The 19932-nt window shown below is 42.5% G+C and overlaps 1 long non-coding RNA gene across 2 annotated transcripts in view; it reads right to left on the bottom strand.

The window, feature by feature from the left end:
• The window catches only part of LOC148187481 (uncharacterized), a 107188-nt gene that overhangs the window by 44725 nt on the left and 42531 nt on the right, over nucleotides 1-19932 (bottom strand). For both annotated transcript variants that reach the window (XR_015778683.1, XR_015778682.1), the window contains exon 3: nucleotides 18876-18960. This is a non-coding gene — a long non-coding RNA (uncharacterized LOC148187481). The remainder of the gene's footprint in view (nucleotides 1-18875; nucleotides 18961-19932) is intronic.

Genomic DNA, 19932 nt, shown 5'->3' with positions numbered 1-19932 from the left:
AGAGCAGTTCCAGTGCTCCGTAAGCAGTTGCTGCATTGTCAAGGGCCGAGAAAGCAAAAATAAAGCAGGAGGCTATAAGGGGATCGGGGTGGGGTGGCGTGGAGGGGTGGGTTGTAAGGAGAAACGATGGATGGCTGTGGGTAAGTGCCACTCCTTGAATATCCTCTCCGGCTCCCTTCCCACTCTGCCTCTCTCCCTCTGTCCTTCATTCTCCTCATGTCTCTCCTCCTCCCATCTCTCTCCCTCATTCTCTCTATCTTCCTCTGCTTCCCTCTCTCTGTTGCTTACTCAGAGAAGCTGCCAGTGTTTGCTTCTCCTTATCCAGGTTTCTAATCCGCCGCCAGTGAAAGAGGGGGAGAGGGACAGGCAGAACCATTAGAGGAGAGTTTATCAGAGTCGCTCAATCTGTTATCACTCCTGTCCCTCTGTCCCTCCCGCCAGCCACCACCTCCCTCCCTTGTCACAGAGCTACTGATTGTCGCCCCTACCAGCCCGCGCACACACACAGCCCACCTCGGAGTATGTTTGCGCATGTCTGCTCAACAGCTTTGTTGGTGCGCCTTGCCATAAGTGAGCGCATATGCTATTGTGTGCCGCTGCCCATCAATTTCGGCACCACCTGAAAATGGTTGCAGCCAAGAATAAATAAAAAGCCCCGCTCTTTTCATCAAGGGTGTACTCTCAGTTAACTTCCTCTACCTGATCACAAAGGGCCTGAGAAATAACATCAAAAGTGGAGTATTTCACTAGAAACCGGAGAGGAGGCACCGAGTGTCCCTGAGGGCACTTTGAGGTGTGAAGCGAGTGCTCTAAAATATGCCGGCGCCGTTTTGTTGGCACGGGTGCTTCTGGGACTGAGAGGGGAGGGCTAGAGTTTACCTAAAGGATAAATGTCAGAGGATCAGCTAAATTAGATCCTGCCTGTATTAAGACATCAACTGCTGTTGAAGTGTGTATGTATGTGTGTGTCTGTTCTGCTGTGTGGACCCCTGCTCTCAGCTAGACTGCAGTCCGCGCTAAAATGGAGCTCAAAATGGAAGTGGCAGAATAAGCCGTTTCCTAGAGTTCTGTCTAGTGCAGAACAAACCAGTGAAGAGGGATGGTCCCTCTCTCTTATGTCACACTGTGCTGCTCGTTGTCTATGGCCTAATGGACTGTACTGCTAATAACACTCAGTGCGTTTACATGGTGTTAGAAAAAGTCTAATTATTGTTAGTCTGACTAAAACTGGACTTTTCGTCCAGTAAGTTAATTTGGTTCAGAATCGAGTTACTCTTTCACATATACCCCTCGACCGGATTTGAACTGGCCGAGGTGGTCTTTTTCACTCTCCTTGTCACCGTCCCAGCCTCCCACAGTGGCTAGAGTTTGAGATTGTTAGTCATTTATGAAGGGGGAAGGGGTGGCGCAAAATGACTAAGGCATTTAAGAAAAAATTTAAAAAGCAGTGGGGAGGGATTTGGCATAGGCAAGGGATGCAAAACTTTAAATTGTAGTTTTTGTATTTATCTTAGAATTTAAAAAGTCACACACCAGGAGCCTGGTGTTTTTTATGCAATGGCCTCAAATCCCTGTCAGTATGGGCTGTCATACGGCAAGGTAAAGCAGTTAAAATATTCTAAATATAGTATACTCAAACTGATTAATTTTTGTAAGTGGGCCTTTTTAGGTGGCTGAAGGCTGCCTTTGCTCAGCGCTGTTTGATGGAGGCTATGTGAAGTGGTGGTTTTACCTGGAAGGTATAGTATATAAACATTGTGATTTGGTGTATAGCAGCTAGCTGAAAGGGGTCATATCTCCACCCACTGTGGTAAAGTTGGACATACTTCTGTCAATAAGCCCATTCTTCCCCCGTGCTTGTATACTGGGACAAGGATAGTAGTCCAAATACATGGCCTAATCAAGCTATTACCATAATTCGAGTTATCGGTGCATGTAAAAGTACTGACCTTTTATATAAAGGATAATGAACATTTGATCAGCAGGTAGTTTTTAATATTAGACAAAGACCACTCTGTTTAAACCTAAAAACCTCCAGCTAATGGCCAGAAAACATGTAATACTTAAAGGCAGTTAGACTCCTCAGTACAGTGAAAGTGCATCAGAGCTCCTTGACCACCATAGCTGCAGGCTTCCCAGGCCTATCTTTATTTACCATACGGGTTATATAGGTGGAGACAGTGTAAGTGCTGCTGTGGCCCTCATGTGTGAGACAGGAAATCTTTTCTTCCCCAGGCCCAAGTGTGATGGCTACAGTCACTGCCGCAGGGCTTTCACTCATCACACTACCACATTGGTTCTTACATCCGAGGCTACGCGGAACACAGCCTGAGCAACATGCTGGCTATCAATTTTATGTGAAAATACAGACGGAAAATGACTGCATTTGGATACAGTTTCTGTGGGTAATTTGCTGTGAAAACATTGCGGCTGGCTTTATTAGAATTTGTGTTTTTCAAATTTTGCCGTCTCCATCTTGGTTTATGGGCGAAGCACAGCGCAGCAGCGCAAGGCAACAACAGGAAAATGGCTGGTGCCGAGTGACATTTCTGCCACTTCGTTCATGTTCCGTCATTTAGAAGTAATGGCCGTGACCACTGCCTCCCGTGTTTACATAGCAGTGGGCTCCCAGCACCCAGCCTGTGACAAATTATAAAAGCCAGGCCTCTGTAGCCGGGCTGCATTTCATTAAACTTTAACTTCCCTTATCTGCAGCGACAGAGGACGGAATAATAAAGGCTGACAGGTATCTAAAGATGTATGTTTGGACTAGGGGACAGGAACAGCATGAGAGCCTTAGCCAGCTTTGTCACCAAAGAAGGGACATATGTTGTGGGCTATAAAAACTGAAGGCAGATGTTGCTGTTTTACTGAAGCTGGGAGAGGTTGTAGACGCTGATGGGGCTTTGCACATATGTCCACCATGAATAGCTGTCTGTTTCACTAACAATGCTTCCTGCCGCATATGACAAAAAAAAAGAAAGGTATTATTTGTTATCTGATCACATACGGTGAAAGCATAATATTCACAAAAGCATATCTGTTTATTTTCAGTTTGTTGCTACAGATACTACAGTTTTTTTTGTCTGTGTAACTTGTGGTAATCTCTATATTGGGGTTATATTGACAATACAGTAAAGGGGAACTACAGGATTCAATTAGTGAATTGTGGTCAAACCTAAATGTTAGGGATGCATGATAATATTGCCACATCATCGGTATCGACATATATTGGCTTTCATATAAAATATCAGCCAACATGCTTATTTCTGCCAATATTACAGATATTTTTGTAATTGACAAAGTGAACAAAACATTAATCCTAAATTGAAGTATTATTCTTAATTTGCACAATGAATGAATTTTACATACATAGAAAAGCATTGTATGTCATGTTTCCATCTGTTGGTGGGCATCATATAAGAGTATGCATAATATGATGTTAATTCCACTACATTAGAGACTCGATGATCTCTAAAATTAGGTGTGGATAAAAGTGTATGTACATCGATATTGGTATCAGTTATCAGCCAAATTAGTAGTCTTATATCGGCATTTTATATATCAGTAACAAAATCCAATACCATGCATCGCTGCTAAATATATAATAAATGCATTAATTTGATATTATAGCCACGCAATCATGCAGCACTTATATTGTTTGCGTAAAAAGCTGAATATAAATGAAACATGACTGATTTAAAGATGTCTCTTTGATTGAAGTGAATGAATGAGTCACAAAAATACTTGAGGTATGCTGTCATTCATTATTAGTGAGAACAATATGCCTCAGCCTTGCTTGTCTCTCTCTCTGGTTGCCCCCCCCCCCTCACACTGAGGCCACGCTGAAATCCACTCTACACAAAAAGACCCCTCAGAAAAGAAACTTGGATCTCAGGCGTAAGTTAGATGAGGTTTATATCTCAAAAGGACAATGTGGCAAGGCCAACATTAAACCATGTTAAGATCTTCTGAGAGAAGCAGTTGATTGATTCCATAGAACCTTGTTCATCAAGGCCACCAGGTTTGAACCAAAGATATTTGAAATGTGAGGAAGAAAGAGGTAGTTACGGCAACAAAAAGCTGCTGAAGCGGCCTTTGTAAGTATCTGAAAGGACCTATCTACAGTTTGCTAGGCTCTCCCGTTGAGCAGACGAAAGACTACCATGTAAATAAAAGCCAAGGGTGAGCTCACAACTTTGCCTGTATGAATAAAAATGCCCACAATAACATTACAGATACGTACACAAATAAAGCCAGACATTCGTTTCCTTGTAACACTCAGCAGGCACATTCTCTTTATTCAGTGCTCTATAAGTATATGAATTTCTTGTGTGGTTTAATTCAAAGTACAAAAAAATAAATAAATTTATGTCCTATCAACAATTAGGTTCACTGTGTTCATGTTAGCGCTGATTTTTCTGAGACTAGTAACTGTCCAATATAATTTTCTCGCTCTGTTATATCCAGTTTCAAGACTGGCGAGGCTGTGTAAACGTTTACGCGCTGCCAATTTTGGGATTTTCTTACACTCTCCATGAAAAGGTTGTTTTCTGTGGCTCTCCCAGTGTGTGTTGCTAGACAGCTGCGCACATGCTGAGATAAGGTCAGATATGGCCTTCCCCGTGGGTGTTGGTGGTGGCGGTGGAGGGTATCGGCCAGCCTGAGGAGTGGACTAGGTGGCCGAGATAGCCTCCTCCTGCAGGCGAGTAGGTCTGGAGTGCTGCTGCTGCTCTCTCCCCCCCAGCAGCCATGTCCTGTTGGAGTGAGCCCCTTCACCAAAGCTTTGTCTGAGAAGAGAGTAGCCGAAAGGGCCCTCTGACACACTGGACAAGACCCTTCAATATACAAGCGCCACCTCCACAGCCTCGTAACCAAGCTCAACTACACATACACACGTGCACACATTCTGCATACGCTCATGTGTGGCGTCGCATGAGTGCTGATGTTGTTTTATCTCCTGTTTTTTTGTGTGATTTTAGAGTTTGAACAGAGTGCTAAGCTCAAACACAAACATTAGGATACCGGAGGCGAGAGCAGAGCGCCATCTGCCCCGTTCACGGCCTATCGCTGCTTTCACTGTCCATTTCCAACAAGAAAACCTCTGCATTCATTGCAAACCAGGGAAGAGAAAAGAAGCAAGATAGAGCTGTGCACTGCCTGCGTAAGTTTTAAATAGTTCTTTATCTACAGTGGTTTCGGACTGTGTCTCTGGGAGGACAAATAGAGATGTAATCAATAATGCACAACCTTGAAAATGGCTGTAAACAGATGGCCTATTGAAAAGAGGCAGGCTTTCACCTTCCATACTTTCCCCTCATATTTTTAGTTTTCAAATTTACAATCAAAAAAAGAAGTTTTCTCCACTGCCGAGCCTAGTCTGTTCCTAAAAAAAAAGATTGCAAATCTCCCAGTCAATACAAGCGCACAATTGTCTTTTGCGCTATCATAAATAATAACCCACCTTTGCTTGTCTCTCAGGAGACATTTCCTAAGTCTCCCCTGATAACTCGCACCATGTGTCACAAGGCGTGACAAAGCGCCACAGTGTGACATATCTAGACCAACAGAGAGGACTCGGAGACGGCGAGGGAAGAAAGAAGAATGAAGACGAGAGCGGTGGGGGAAGGAGTGTTAAAGAGGAATGTAGTATAATGTATAGTGGTTTTGTCCAGGTAACTGTTGGCTCGAATGCTGCTGTGACACATTTGAAATTGGCCCTGGCCTGCCTACAAAGACGGACACAGGCGCTGCAAGCACTAGCCAATCCATACTCTCCAGACACCTGCTCGGCTTGGAGAATCCTCAGATATTGACCTTCAATTCAGCCGGCATTCAGAGTTGATGAAAAGAGATAAGCACTCTAATCTGTCCGTCGTCTTCGCGCTCCCATTTATTGACTAACTGACACAGACTTATTTTAGCTCGGGCTGCATGCTGTCGCCACACGCCAATGTGATACATAAACCTAATAGATGTTTATTTGAAAGCGGCTAATATGAAAATTGCCGCTAAAGACACATGAATCAATTTTCAAAAGCAGACATAATTGGATATTCCGGGACACTTATTAAATGTGAATTGGCCCGGGTCTTCTTGTCTGTCAGGGAAGTCTGCTTCTCTCCCCCCTCTTCGCTATGTTTCCTTGTGTGACATGTTATTATGCTCCGTTTCCCTCTGTCAGTCGTAGCCATTTAACAGATTGCCTGCCTTGGAGGAACTGCTTTAAAATCTCAATGGACGTGTGTGTGTGTGTGTGTGTGTGTGTGTGTGTGTGTGTGTAAAAATGAATGTGTGCACATGCTTCTAGATGCATGTGTGTAGATACATTCACATACTCGGGTAGGTCTTTTTCTTACTCCTCCCACTGTGGTCCTACATTTTCACATGACAGTTGTAGGCTGGACATTAGAGGCACTTGACAATGAGTAGGGGAGTAGGAGGAAGTGCTTACTGAGCGCCTCTGTAGAGGATAGTGATGCCCACATACTGTCTGTGTCACAAACCTGCCATGAGGGCGGCCATGTGGACGGATGCGCACACATGTAATCAAAACGTGTGCGAACGTGCAGATTACTGAAAAAGATTCACACAAACCCAACCGCGCGTGGTCACACACCCCGTATCAGAGAGCCATCCGGTCATTTTCATATTCATATTTACATGTATATGAGAGCTGGCGCATCCCAGGAATACAGATCTATTTAAATTCAGACAGAATCCGTAAATACCCACCTCCGGAGAGCCAGGAAAGGGGGAGAGACAGAGAAAGAGGCCGGTATATTTATTTGAGTGACATTGTCTAAATTGAAGTTTGACACTCTTCACCACTCTAACCTTTATGCAAATGTGAAAACATCTATATGTGATGGACAGAATTCAATTAACTGAGATGACAGAAAATAATCTAGTGAACTGAATACATCATGCAGTTGAAAGTAACATAATCATCCTGGTAGGAAAGGGTTGGGGAGGGGGGTGGGCGTTTGGGATGGTGGTGGTGGGGGGGTCAGTGGGAGAGAGACGGAGAGAGAGAAAGAGAAGGAGAGAGAGAAGAGGGGGGGTGGAGGAATGAGAGGGAGGGCACAAAGGAAGTAGAAGATAGAGCCCATTTCTCCGCCGTCTTATCGAATGGCACAAGCTCTATTTCTCCAAAGCGGAGTCTTCAGTCCACTAAACTCTTGATCTCAAATGAGAGACCCTGGAACACTGTTGCTAAGCAATTAGGGAGGCTTATTGAGCAGCTGATTCCCGCCGCTCAGTGTCCATCATTACAATTTTTCCTCAACCTCATAGACTTCCATACTGATGAACAGCAGCCAGCGCCCAGTGACCACGCACAAGAAAATGAGCTCCTACGGCAAGGCTGCAAATTACACCACCGCACACCGCCACCCTTATTTCACCCAATATAGTCACACCCCCCCTCCAAACAACTGTTGCTACATGGACCCCGAGGGTGTGTGTGTGTGTAAGAGGAAGAGAAAGAGAGAGAGAGATAGCAAACATTGGGGTACAAATAAAAACTCTTTGGTGTTTTCTGTCCTCTTAAACTCCACAGTGTAAACACTAATGATCACATGTTAGAAATGATTAAAATCACTTTGAATCAATGCAAAAATTACCATAAGTGGGTTACATACACCGTCCATATCATCTAACAATCTGCCTCCATGACAGGAATCAGTGCAAAGACCGAGCGGTGGGGTAGTAGGTAACCAAAGGAGCAACCAAATCTGCCTCACACTATCTGTGCTCACATAAGTGAGCCGTTGGCCAGATGGGGGCACCCTTAACCAAGATATGAGAAACCGTGCCACATCAGTGGAGCAGCTTGCCACAATGAAACAAGGAGGTGTGTACAGGACTGGGAATGTTTGTTTTCATGCTCAAAACTATTCAAAAGTTGAAATGCTAGACTTAATAATACAAACACGCACCCAAATACACTTGTCTGAATTAACATTATAATTAATGCATGTGGTTAGAGATATCTTGTGAGAACAGTGACTTTTCTTCAAAATGATCATACAAGTAAGCCCATATGTACTCAAACATATACGTCAGTGTGTTTTCTGGCCATTCAGTTACAACAGTGTGTGACCCGAGGCTACTGGAGGAGTCCATTGCATGTCGAGTGCTAACACTAGGCGGCTCTGTGCTCTATTAGTGATCTTGGGGAGCCACTTAGTCTTACTGGATTGGTCTTGTGTTCACATGCTGAAGATTTTACAAAAGCTTCTACCCTCATCTTACATTAAATCTGAAATTAACTTGTACTCTACGATAAAAAAAATGTTTAAATCCATGTTGAATCGCTTTCATTCATCATCCCGAATCACATGATGTCTTTTCAGAAAGCACAGAGTGATTCAATGCAATGTAGTGATGAAAAACATTTGCATCAATCTATGAAATCTACCTCAGTGGTTTGCAAAACTCATCTCAATCCACATATCTCACCTAAATTGTATTAGAATGCTGATTTAATCCCCATCATTTACACGTGGCACTGAAAAATCTGTGCTGCAGAACTGAAACCACAGTTGTAATGGATGGTTAAGTGACTCCTCACCAGATCTCTTACATATAATATAAGTTCCATTAGCCCCGAAATGGCTACTGTATGGCATTTAATTAAATATAGCCTTTCAAAGAAAACCCACGGCAAGCAATTTAGAGTGTGGCTACATCTGAAGCTTGTGTGAGGTTACTAGTGCTTTTAACTGCTGCACCCACTGCATAAACTGTTAATTAACATATTTAGAATGAAGTAGATTTGCCATGCACTAATCATTCTCTAATTCACTAAGAACTGCAGCCTTTCAAATGCCGGACAGTAATCAACATGCCAGGCCTAAACATTACATAATCTGTAATTATGTTTCACTGAAAGAAAGGAGGAAATATATAAATAACTATTCATAAATTAAACAAAAGCCTATTGATGTGATTGGTTAATGGATGCCTTTACATGCCAGGGAGGCTAGGTCTATTTGCCATGTATACACTGGAATATACTTTGTGACCTACAATAGACACATTCACAGGAATGATGGAGTGTCTTCTCAAGTGCTCTTAATAATTTTCACCAATTTCAAATGTATTTTCTTGCTCTTTGGAATTATTCCTCAACAGCATGCAAATTTCTATACACTGATAATGACCATATGAGAAATGTCTGCGTTTTCCCGTCATTGTTACGGTAAAGACTCCACCCCACCCTGTATGGTGCAAGGGGTGGGCCTGTCCCAGAGGCCCCAGTGCACCATGGGCAATGTTTTGACTCCTCAGGTATAATGAGGGAGCTGTGGCTCAGCTGCTGAGAGGGAGAGTGGCAGCACTCCAGCCCTGACCCCCCTCCTAATCCTGGGAAACCCATCCTGGACTGACTCCTGCCTCACTCTCAGCTTTAGGCTGGAGGAGAGAAACCGAGCGACTCCTGCTGCTAAGTCTCAGAGAGGACCAGGCGACTCACTGTACATGTGTCCATCAACAGGTTAATCGTTTGCAACATGAGCAAATTGGCTTGCTTTCTTTAAAAAACATGGAAAGAAGGCCGGCTCAAATTCACCAAAATTACCGAGAAATCAGTCAACATTACAAGAAAATTCCCTAAAAATTGTTTTAAAAATAAATAATTGTTAAAAAGGCAGAAAAGAAAGTTTAAAATAATAAGAAAATGACTGAAAAGTTCTTAAAAAATATATCAATTCTGTAACTTAATTTCAAATATACATGTATGAAAATTACAATATATAGTTTTTCCTTAGTTTTTTTCTTTTTTTTCCTAGACTTTTTTCTCTAGCTTTTCAAAAAATAATTTTCTCAGTCTACTAATTTCTTGCAATTTGTGGAACATCTCTTACCAAGTTGCTCATTGCCTTTGTTTCCCACATTTTGTAAAAAAAAAAAAAAAAAAAAACAAACACACCAATTTGCTCACAGTTCAAAGGTTTAAATACTATTAAAAGGCGTCTGAAATCAGCACTGGAAAAGTGGTGTCATTCCAGGTTGTAAAGGGTTAAACATTGGACTCTTAACTGCACTCTCTCTGCTGTCATTCTCTTGGCTCTCACGGCTCTTACAGGATCACCTGTATCTACATTAGATAGGGCTGACTACTGAGATATAAGCACTGGAGAATAAGTGAGATCTTCGCTAAAGCATTTCATTTTATGGTAAAAATGATTCCGCGCATCGTTGTGTCATTATATGTAACGCCTGTCTTCATTTACAGAAGCCCAGAATACCCAGCTGTGAGGAAAAAGCAATGACAGAAAAAAAACACAAAACCTTTTCCAATTTTCTCATTGAAGTGGATGGGAAAATGAAACATCAAAATTAAGACTGCTGAATCAGAAAACGTGAATGTCGAGCTAATGATAAGATGTCTGGCTCGTGACCGGGGCAAAAAGGGTAAAGCATTGAGCAAACATGCTGGGGGTTCAACAATTTTGCATTATTAATAATTTGTGCAAAAGTACTGACTTTTTATCTTTAGTTTGGTTGCGTCACACTTGTCAGGATCAAAAACGCATATATTCTGATTGAAAGAGGGCCAATAAAGAGGAAAATCGTTGGGGGTTCACACACACACACACATATATATTTTTTTAACATTGCATTACTTCCATCCCAGGAGCCTGTGGTTCAGTCACACACACATCAGGAGAAGATCACACAGCGGGCAGGCAGGCCTCTGCTGTACTGGCTGTTGTCAGGTGACTCTCTCTACGGTTTCAGCGGCGGCAGATCCCAGCAGGGGACGTTGCTGATTGCTGACCACGCACACAACAATGTCGCCTGTGAACCCACCGCTTTATAGCTGCCCTGGCTTTGATGCAACATCTAATTGGCCGAGATGAACTGTTGCTGTGGCAGCTTGAGGCCAAGCTCCACTGTACGCCAGTCCACACAGTCACTGTCTGCATTTAATTAGGTCCCCTCTGCCTCTTGTGTGTGTGTACTGTATGTGTGTGTGCAGTACATCAGTATGTACATCTGCCTCTGTTTGTGACCACTTCTGTGTATCTGGGTGCATTTGTATGTACAAGATCGGAATTAAAAATAACAATTTATTCTTTGTTATAATGAGGGATAGTCAGAAATATAAAAAAATTCACATCAAAAGAGGAAGCTTTGGTCACACTTCCAGGTTATCTGTGTTACGATGAGGTGCATGGCAGAATTAAGATGGAGAGGTTCGGGGGTTTACTGCCCGGTGATTTGTTTTCTCAGTTCTTGTCGTAGCTCGAGGTAGTAGTGATTGGCTTGGGCGGTGACAGGGTGCGGTCGAGTAGAAGAAAGAGTGAAGGGTGTCGTAGTGATTTGTTTTCGCAGGCCCTTCACTTCTCAGCGTTTTGCGATGGGTCTGGAGCCTGTTGTCGCCGCGGAGGGGCTATGCGTGAGTGGCGCTTTGTTTAACTTCCTCTCAGTGCTGGAGAAACCAGCAGGGCCTGGTAATGAGTCTGCAAACAGGACTCACGAGGAAGAGAACAGCGTTCCTCATTACTAATTGCAGTGAGTGACGGCAATGTGTTGCTTTTAGCGAGAGGCTCAGTGTAAAAAGGATACGGCCTTAATCATAATCACTCATTTGTCAGAAAAGATTTCTGTACTTCATGAGAAATGCCAAACACACAACTCATATAAAAGGACAGCAGAGCTTAGCTAATACATAAATCACTCACACCTAACAGCTACATGAAAGTTGCGTTGGCAGTTACATGCCAACACGCATTTCCATGTTAGAAATGAAGGGCAATTTTAGAAGCTGTGCTGCTTTGTTTATTTGCATAAAATTGAAGAAACACCACAAAGTATCATGTGTCTCAGCTTGTGCTGAACTCACCAGTGCACAATGACTGATTATGGCAAATTACTATCCCTGTACGAGCTGCCGAGAATCCGCTCTCTGTGCTATATGCAGCCCTGAAGCAGGGGAAGAGAAATTGTTCCGCCCAAGTACCATAAAAACAGATTGGAAGCTCAGCACTGTGAATTAGCAGCACAGGAAGCCCCCTAAACCCCCTGTTTTATTCATGAGCATGAAGGCTATCGGAGTCTAAGAAACCCCTGTGGTCTCGCCCGCTACATCAAGGTTGCATGCCGCGTCCATGGAAGGTTGCATTTTTTTTTTTTTACATGCCACATTAAAAAGCATTAGAGATTAACTGCTGCTGTCATTTGAAAATATATAAACAAATTCTTTACCCTAATGCAGCGAGAGAGATCAACCCAGCAGCTAAAGATTTTAATGAGCAAACCATCATTCAACTCATGGAATCCTGCTCGAAAAGTCCACATGTTATATTTTGGGGGTTCAAGGCTTTGTTTGGCCAACCAGCAGAAGAGCTGGTATAGGAGGGGAGTGGAGGAACTTTGCACAACTGTTGAGGAAATGCATTGTTGTTGGTAATCCTTTGGAAATTGAAATAGGGGAGAGGCAGTGGCTCCTAAGGGAGAGTGAGGCAGTGGACACACACATGGCAACACTACACTAGAGCATAGCAGAGCCTGAGAAGTTGGTGGTAGCCACAGGGGGTACAGTGGATTGGGGCCAAGTGAGAGGAAGGTGAAGAGGCCACATCTGCCAAAATTGCAGAGGAGTGTACTGGAGGAAAATGAGCTTTCAAGTTATCAGTGTCTCATGCAGTCTGTTTGCTGTTGCACTGTGCATTGTTTACTGTCACTGCTGTTCCTACAATTACTTCTTCACAGTTAGGCATCTGCCATTATGACAATGCGTAAAAAACGCTCAGCTGTTAAAACCACAAATGTAAACGGTGAATGAATGAAGACACAACAATAGGAGTTCCCAGTACATACATCCAGATGCTTTCCTCTAAAATATTAAATCCAACCCTGAATACAAACTGCATGGTATAAAGCACGGGCTTTTAATCTGTGGCATTTCCCTTTAATAAGCATGAACGACTTACTTTACAAATGAGAGGGGAATTAATTAGACTATTTTCCATTATGATAATAAACAAGCAATAATAATGGAGTTGCAACTGCGGCAAGAATTACCCAGTAGGAGGCAATTTATTGCTTTTCCTAGTTTAACTCCCCTTAAAAGCTATTAGATGTATCTCACAATGTCGAGGCACAGTATATGTAGAATTCAGAGCCATGTGTTCTTGTTTACTTGGTTTGTCCGCGTGCCAACATTTCCTAATTGTCCTCTCTGAATTTAGCAACTTGGTCTCTCGTCATTACGGTGGCACTGAAGTCCTAATGAGTGGAATTGTTGTCTGAAAGATGGCCCCCTTTTTTCCCTGCTGCGAAAGCACATTAGATCCAGACAGCTCATTTCCATTCCCCCTGTCATCTCTCTAGAAATGACGTGCAGTGCTTGAAACTGTTTATTTCCAAATTCAGACCTCCTCCGCGGCAGCCATCGGCTTCAATTACCAGTTTTTCCTGAGCGGAGCCATCAGGCAGCCTGACACTGAGGTCCAACCTAATTCCCACCTTCTCCAAAGTCAAGAGCATAATGTGCAGATAAAAAAGGTGGAAAATAGCCTGCCACTCATTAGCATGCAGCGCCTGCCTGTTCATTTGCTTGCTGCGAATGAAAGTTCTGACACTCAGCGCCTTGTGCAATAGGAGAATAGTCCTCTTCAGACTGCCTCGTGTCCTTACTGGCACGGAAAGGTCACCGGCAGAGGTGTGCGCTCACCAACCTGGCTCTCTGCTCTTCACTGGCCCACCTGGGAGAGGGGTTAGCTGGGGGTATTGATTCAGGGGAACCTCATTACCTGCTGAATCAACATATTATTGCCATGTTTCACCCAGCCGAATTGTTTACAAGTGTCTTTAGCGCGGGCAAAAGCCTGCTCTGGTGGGCCACGACCGCATTCATTAGTCCCTGACCCCGGTGATTATGTGTTATCTGATACGCTGCTATCTGGCTTGGCCACATGAGCAGGGCCACTGGCCTGCATCGGCCTGGGCCCATTACAAGCCCTCTCTTTTTCTCTCTCCGTTTTTCTCTCCCTCTCCCCCTTGATCCCTCTTTCCCTCTGTCTGTGCTCCCTATGAATGTATCCATTAGCCTGCCGATGTGTAAATTGTTTTCACCTGCACTGCGGGCAGATGGGGAGCAGTGTCTCTGTCGTGATTTCCTATGCATGAGCTTTCTAATCAGTCGGAGAGTAACACGATTCCCTTGCTCCTTGCTAGAAAAAGGTGAGCTTGCGCGAGCATGCACACATACATCACATGCATACACACACATGCTCTCGCACTCACAATCGGCAATCAATATGCACGCTGTGTTGTGGGGATATTGGCGCAGTGGTAGCGGTGACAGGGTTCATTATATGAGCTCGCCTTACGACACCGTGATGACTTAATACAGAGGAGAGGGCCGGGGCCCCCAAGCTCATCCTTGCCTCTGCCATTCCCAATTTCAGTTCAAATCGAAGGATAATTTGACCTGGAAGACTAAACCCACATAAGCGCAATGATACAGCTGTGTCAACCGAGTGTGACCCACGGAAGAGACGGGAGAGGATGCCCCTCACGCAAACAAATAAAGCATTCCCTAATGCCTTAATGTGGATGTGACATGTGCCCTGTGGGCCTCTCCTAGAGAAGAAGGTCAAATGGGCCATCCACAACTGGATTGGCTCTTTGGGTGTAGGAAGAGGTGCTCATATAATGAGCTGTCTATTCCTGGCTGCTTGTCTGTTATGGTTGCTCAGACATTAAGTTACAGATCTTGGTACTGTATGTAGGATTTTGCATTAAAATTGCTGTTTACATCTACCATTAGGCCTGTGACAACAATTACATAGTTGACTGATTATATGACATATGGACCTGACCTCGATATTGCCTGTTGTGTTTACATACTTGTTTGTGTACATAATAATGCAACTTGAATTTTAGCCAACATGATGCCAGAAAAAAACAGTTGTATCGACCATTATGAGACTTTCCCTTAGAGCCCACTGCAGCACCAGCCAGGTTATGAAGGTAACTGTGGTGTTCCTGAAGCTTCACTAAACCTTGACTATTAATCACAAGGGGCATTGCTTGGTTTTGTTTTTGTTGGCCAAATTTTGTGTCACGTCTCAAACTGAGCTTCTCGTATGAAGGTACTTTAATTCTATATATACTTTATTTTATATACTGTATTAACAAGTGTTAACGGTTCAGTGTGTAGGATTTAGGAGCATTTATTGGCAGACATACAGTATATGAAAAACTGAAAAAACTAATTTGTTCCTGCTTTCATTGGTTTTTAAATAATTTGATGTGATTTTAAATGTACTGTTTTATTGTATGCATTTAATGGACTTCTGTTGGCTGCACAAGAACTTGCCTCTTGAGGCACTATAAAGATTTCTTGACCTTGACTTTGATATAATATAACCACACTTTCATTAGTATGTAATCACCTGAAGAATCGGTTTGTTTTCGTTACCTTACAATTAGCCGTTTATAGCCCTTTTTAAACATTGTGCTATAGGACCGCTAAGAATTTCCTTCTTTATGCCTCCTTTGCAATTAGAAAAAGAACCATACAATGGCGCTCCAGTGTGTGATTATAGACTGCATTACAGCATCCTGCAATCAAAAAGGGCTTGAAGGGTGTGACACAATAACGTCAGCCTCGAGTGTGACATATACTGTATGCATCAACAGTGCTTTGTAAACAATAACAATGGCACAACATGTCAATAATAATCATTTACCATCTCTGTTTTAATGGAGGCTTATCTTGTCCTCTGCTCAGAGTGTAAGGAGCTCTAGAATCTCACTGTTTTCCCAATTTGTCGACATTAACAACTGCTGTTCTGCATCTTTGAGTTTGTCACTAACTGCTACTAGCTGCTTTTCAAATCTCCTACAATAGATCACACGTATAACACGTTGTCAAAACATCACACCTGTGGTGCTCATAATTCCATCCTGCTGGATGCCATGTTTATACAGACACTGTTTCTCACTCCCCTGGTGAATTAAAGACTGTCACCCCATTACGCGATCTTACATTACATACAGAACAGTGTAAAAGGGGCTTACACTACATAAGGAGTGGATGCTCTTCCAATGAGTCTGCCATGTTGTCCTACAGCAATCCTACAAACTAGACATTTTTTTTTTCATGTTAATTTATTGTCCTTCATATTTCAGTTCCAATGCCTGAATCTTCTAAAAAAATGAAGAATCCATTGCTCCTTTAAAAGGTGCATTTGCATTACTATGCTATTGATTGACATAATCATTTCATCAGTGGACAAAAATGGTCTTGAATTGTTTATTGCAATCATTTTTGGGACAGTATATTGTCCAACAAAAGTAGTTATTGTGACAGCCATATGTGCCATTACTGCGGTTTTACTGAATATGCAATGGTTTTGTAGTTATACTGCAAGGTACAATTAAAGCAGACCCAAAACTTCTACATTACAGGTGTACGTATTCAAAATGTGGGAAAATACTTAAAACATGCGATACAGATGCACGGTGAGCCAGAACAAAAACAACACCAGCCACCCTCTAAGCTCAGCATCAGTAATAGGTTCACTCCAGTGCAAGTCACCCGCTGCACAACAGCCGGTTCACTACTATCAAGTCTGAGCTGGTAAACACAGAGGTGGAAGGGCAGCTCCTTAACCAGGCCAGGGATCATTGAAACCAACCAGGCCCACTACAGGAGCAAACACTAAGCCCTAGCTGTCAGACGCCTGACCCACACAGCCCAGCCCACATAAATCTCATCATCTGACAACCACACACGCTGCCCTTATTCGCTGATGTGTACTACACCGCCCCTGCTATCAGCTGTCGGTCAAACTCCAAGCTCACAGACTCTTGTCAAACTGAGAGATGATCCTCTCCTTCCTGTCTCTCTCGCCCACTGACAGGATCTGCCCATGGACAGCGAGGATGCAAAAATGATTTGAAAAGCGGCAGATGTCCAACGGAAAGAATTTTTTTTTTTAAAAGGGAATAAAATAGAGAATGAATCCACTCTGAAAACTGCGACATCACAAGGCGTGCATGCGCTAACAACAGGCCACTGTCATTAGACCTGGGAGTCTTTGTTCAAAACCACACTGAAGCATTGTGCTCTCAGACAGCACTCGAGACTGCCCTGATGTTTATTCAAATAACCAACAAGTGCAGCATCATGGTGAATCTGATCTCCTCGCTCATCTTCTGTGATAGAAGACACAACATATACAGAAGAAAACAAGTGTACATTTTGAAAAAAAAAAAAAAGAGGTACACAATATGTCTTAACACAGCTTAGCACAGCCTCTTGGTGTTCAATTTCTTCTTAAGTTGCAAATGAAAAGGCAAGCATTGGAAACTAGTTCCCCTCCACCCCATTCTATTTTGTCAGCTTTCTTTTCCATGAAATTATAAAGGGGATTTGTTGCAGCTTTTCATCCACTTGATAGCACTTAACTAATTGCTGTCCTCTCATAGACAAAAACGCACTCGCAAAACATAGACACGCAAATAAACCATATACAGGCATGCAGGCACACGTGTGCACATACACACAAACGTAGAGTGATGATATTTTGTATCCTTTTTAAAATTTTAATCAGACCTGGTTCTGAACAGATACTACTAATATCATCATCTGGACACATTTAATCTTTTTAATATAACTTTGTGAAAATCAAACCATACCTGTGCCAACTACAAGTGCCTACTTTTTGAAACGATTATAAAAGCCCGGTCAAATCTCTTCCGCTAGTGGTATCAGCCAATTATAGAAACAAGTGACCATTGAATTAACACATGGAACTTGAAAGCTTTTGCACTCTGATGTAGAATGCTCTCTGGAAAAAAATATGTCAGACCTTAATTTGCAATTTCACAGGGAGTCACCTGAGTTCTGGGCAAACAATGGGCTGTAACTCAATGGAAGCACAATGGCATTGTAAATGTTAAAATGTGTTGATAAATGTCACAGTTCTTGTTCAACATTTTGTAAATGCTATCCGGGCAGGACTGCGAATGAATAACAAATGTTCAGACTAAGTTCATTTTAAACTTGCCACAATAGGCAACTCCTACGCCTTTTTTCTTCATAGATGAGAACTGAGGATTTGCATTAACCCCAAACACTGCTTCAGTATCTAAGTGATAGTGAAAAGAGTGAAGGGAGAGCCATGAAAACCAGAGCCGTGAAGGAACAGCCACAAAAGACAGATAAACCCAACGCCACAGAGAGGTGAGCCAACTGTTCCAAGTCTCACACAAGGGGAGAAAGAAAAAGGGAGGGGGCGGAGAAGATAATTTAGCATTTGTGTAAGCTGTTTATCAAATTATTAACTGCACAGATGTTTCTGACTAGCTAGGGGCTGAACATGGGCTCTGCCAGGCAGGGGAACAAAGGTCTGAAGGATTCAACGGAGATGTGCACTGAATATCAATTTAATTTACTAGCTGTTAATTCTCATGCAAATTGTGACCTCTGTTAGGGCATATCATTGGCCATACACATTGTATGTCTTCCGAGGAGCAGCAGGCAGAAACAGTGCAGAAACAGTGTGTAAAACTACAAATAGAGAAAATAATATGTTCAGTGCAGCCATTCATGTGGTGAGATTTGAAAAATGTATGCGTAGCTCTCTTTTGTTTTTACCGATAAACACTTGTAAGAGCTATACCTTCTCTATCATCAAAACTGTTTTTGTTTTGCACCATTTTGGCTGTATATGTTTGTTAAAGCTAGGAAGGAACTACACTGTAGATAATTCTCTGTGGAGTTGAAATGAATGCTGTTCAAGAAACGGGCAGATAAGAAAACAGTGTGGAAGAGAAGAGAGTATAATATATGAGCGCTGAAGTTTTATATGAATTAATCTACGTAAAGTGACTGAAATTATACTTACCCGTATGTATTCACCTTAATTGGAGTGTTGTTACTTTTGATGCAATCTCACTCATGGTGCCAGTACATCTTGATGAGTTTTCAGCCTGATACACAAAGCAGGAGAGAGCATCGTGAGTAAACTAAATGTGAGTGTTGTCTCATAATCTGCCAAAAATAATCATGAATGGATGGTATGACATCCACCAAAAGGTTGATGACTGGCATAAACCTCAGCTGAGCCCAGCTAGAACGCAACATTGCAAGTCCCATTTTCTTCATCACCTCCAAAGTGCCGCCTTTCAGCTCTCCACAGCACAAACAAAAAGCCTGGCAACAATATCAATTATACATGCAGGAGGCAAACAAGGGGATTTATTTCACAACAAATAGCCTCATAGAGAGATGCTGAATAGGGCAGATTAGCATTAGAAAAGGACAACAAAACTCCCCAGTTCAACAACTAAAGAGCAATTTGATGGGACTGGAATTGGGGAAATTGCTTGATTAGGGTGTGTATTTGGATGGGGCTGTCAATTTCAGAATCCCAGCAAGGATGTGCAGTGTTGTCCCTTTGATAAAAATGGCATGCGGCTGCAGTCAAAACATGACATTATGAGAACTGTCAGTGGTGAACTTTGATAATGCGAGACAAGATCTGGGGATGATACAGCATCCATCTGGGCAAATGAAACATCAATCTCTAACTGATAGAGGAGGCTTATCAAATAAAGACAAAGGAAGCCCTTTAATAGCTGGTATTTAGCCTAGTCAGATACAGACATTATTTGTAAGCAAATAGTAATTTTTTTGTTTTGTTTTTTTTAAACTGTGAGGTCCTATTTTATCCTGGAAACATAATTTATAGGCTACCTCATTTGAATTTACAGGGATACACAAGAAAGTATATTTAAATATCGTCATATGGGAGCATTAAAAGACGCTGACAGATGACTGACGTTGAAAGAATATTTAGTTTACTTTCTAAAAGAGGGCTATTTTCAACAAACCTTTGAGTTTCTTGGTTTAAAATACTGCCGTTTTTCTTACCTAAGACTTATAAGGACGCATTTGGCTGC

The sequence above is a fragment of the Plectropomus leopardus genome, chromosome 14 (assembly GCF_026936395.1).
Source record: "Plectropomus leopardus strain MGB_pleo_1.0 chromosome 14, ASM2693639v1, whole genome shotgun sequence".
Lineage (NCBI taxonomy): Eukaryota > Metazoa > Chordata > Actinopteri > Perciformes > Serranidae > Plectropomus > Plectropomus leopardus.
Note: the sequence above shows the minus strand (reverse complement) of the source record. Positions and strands in the feature narration are given on the sequence as shown.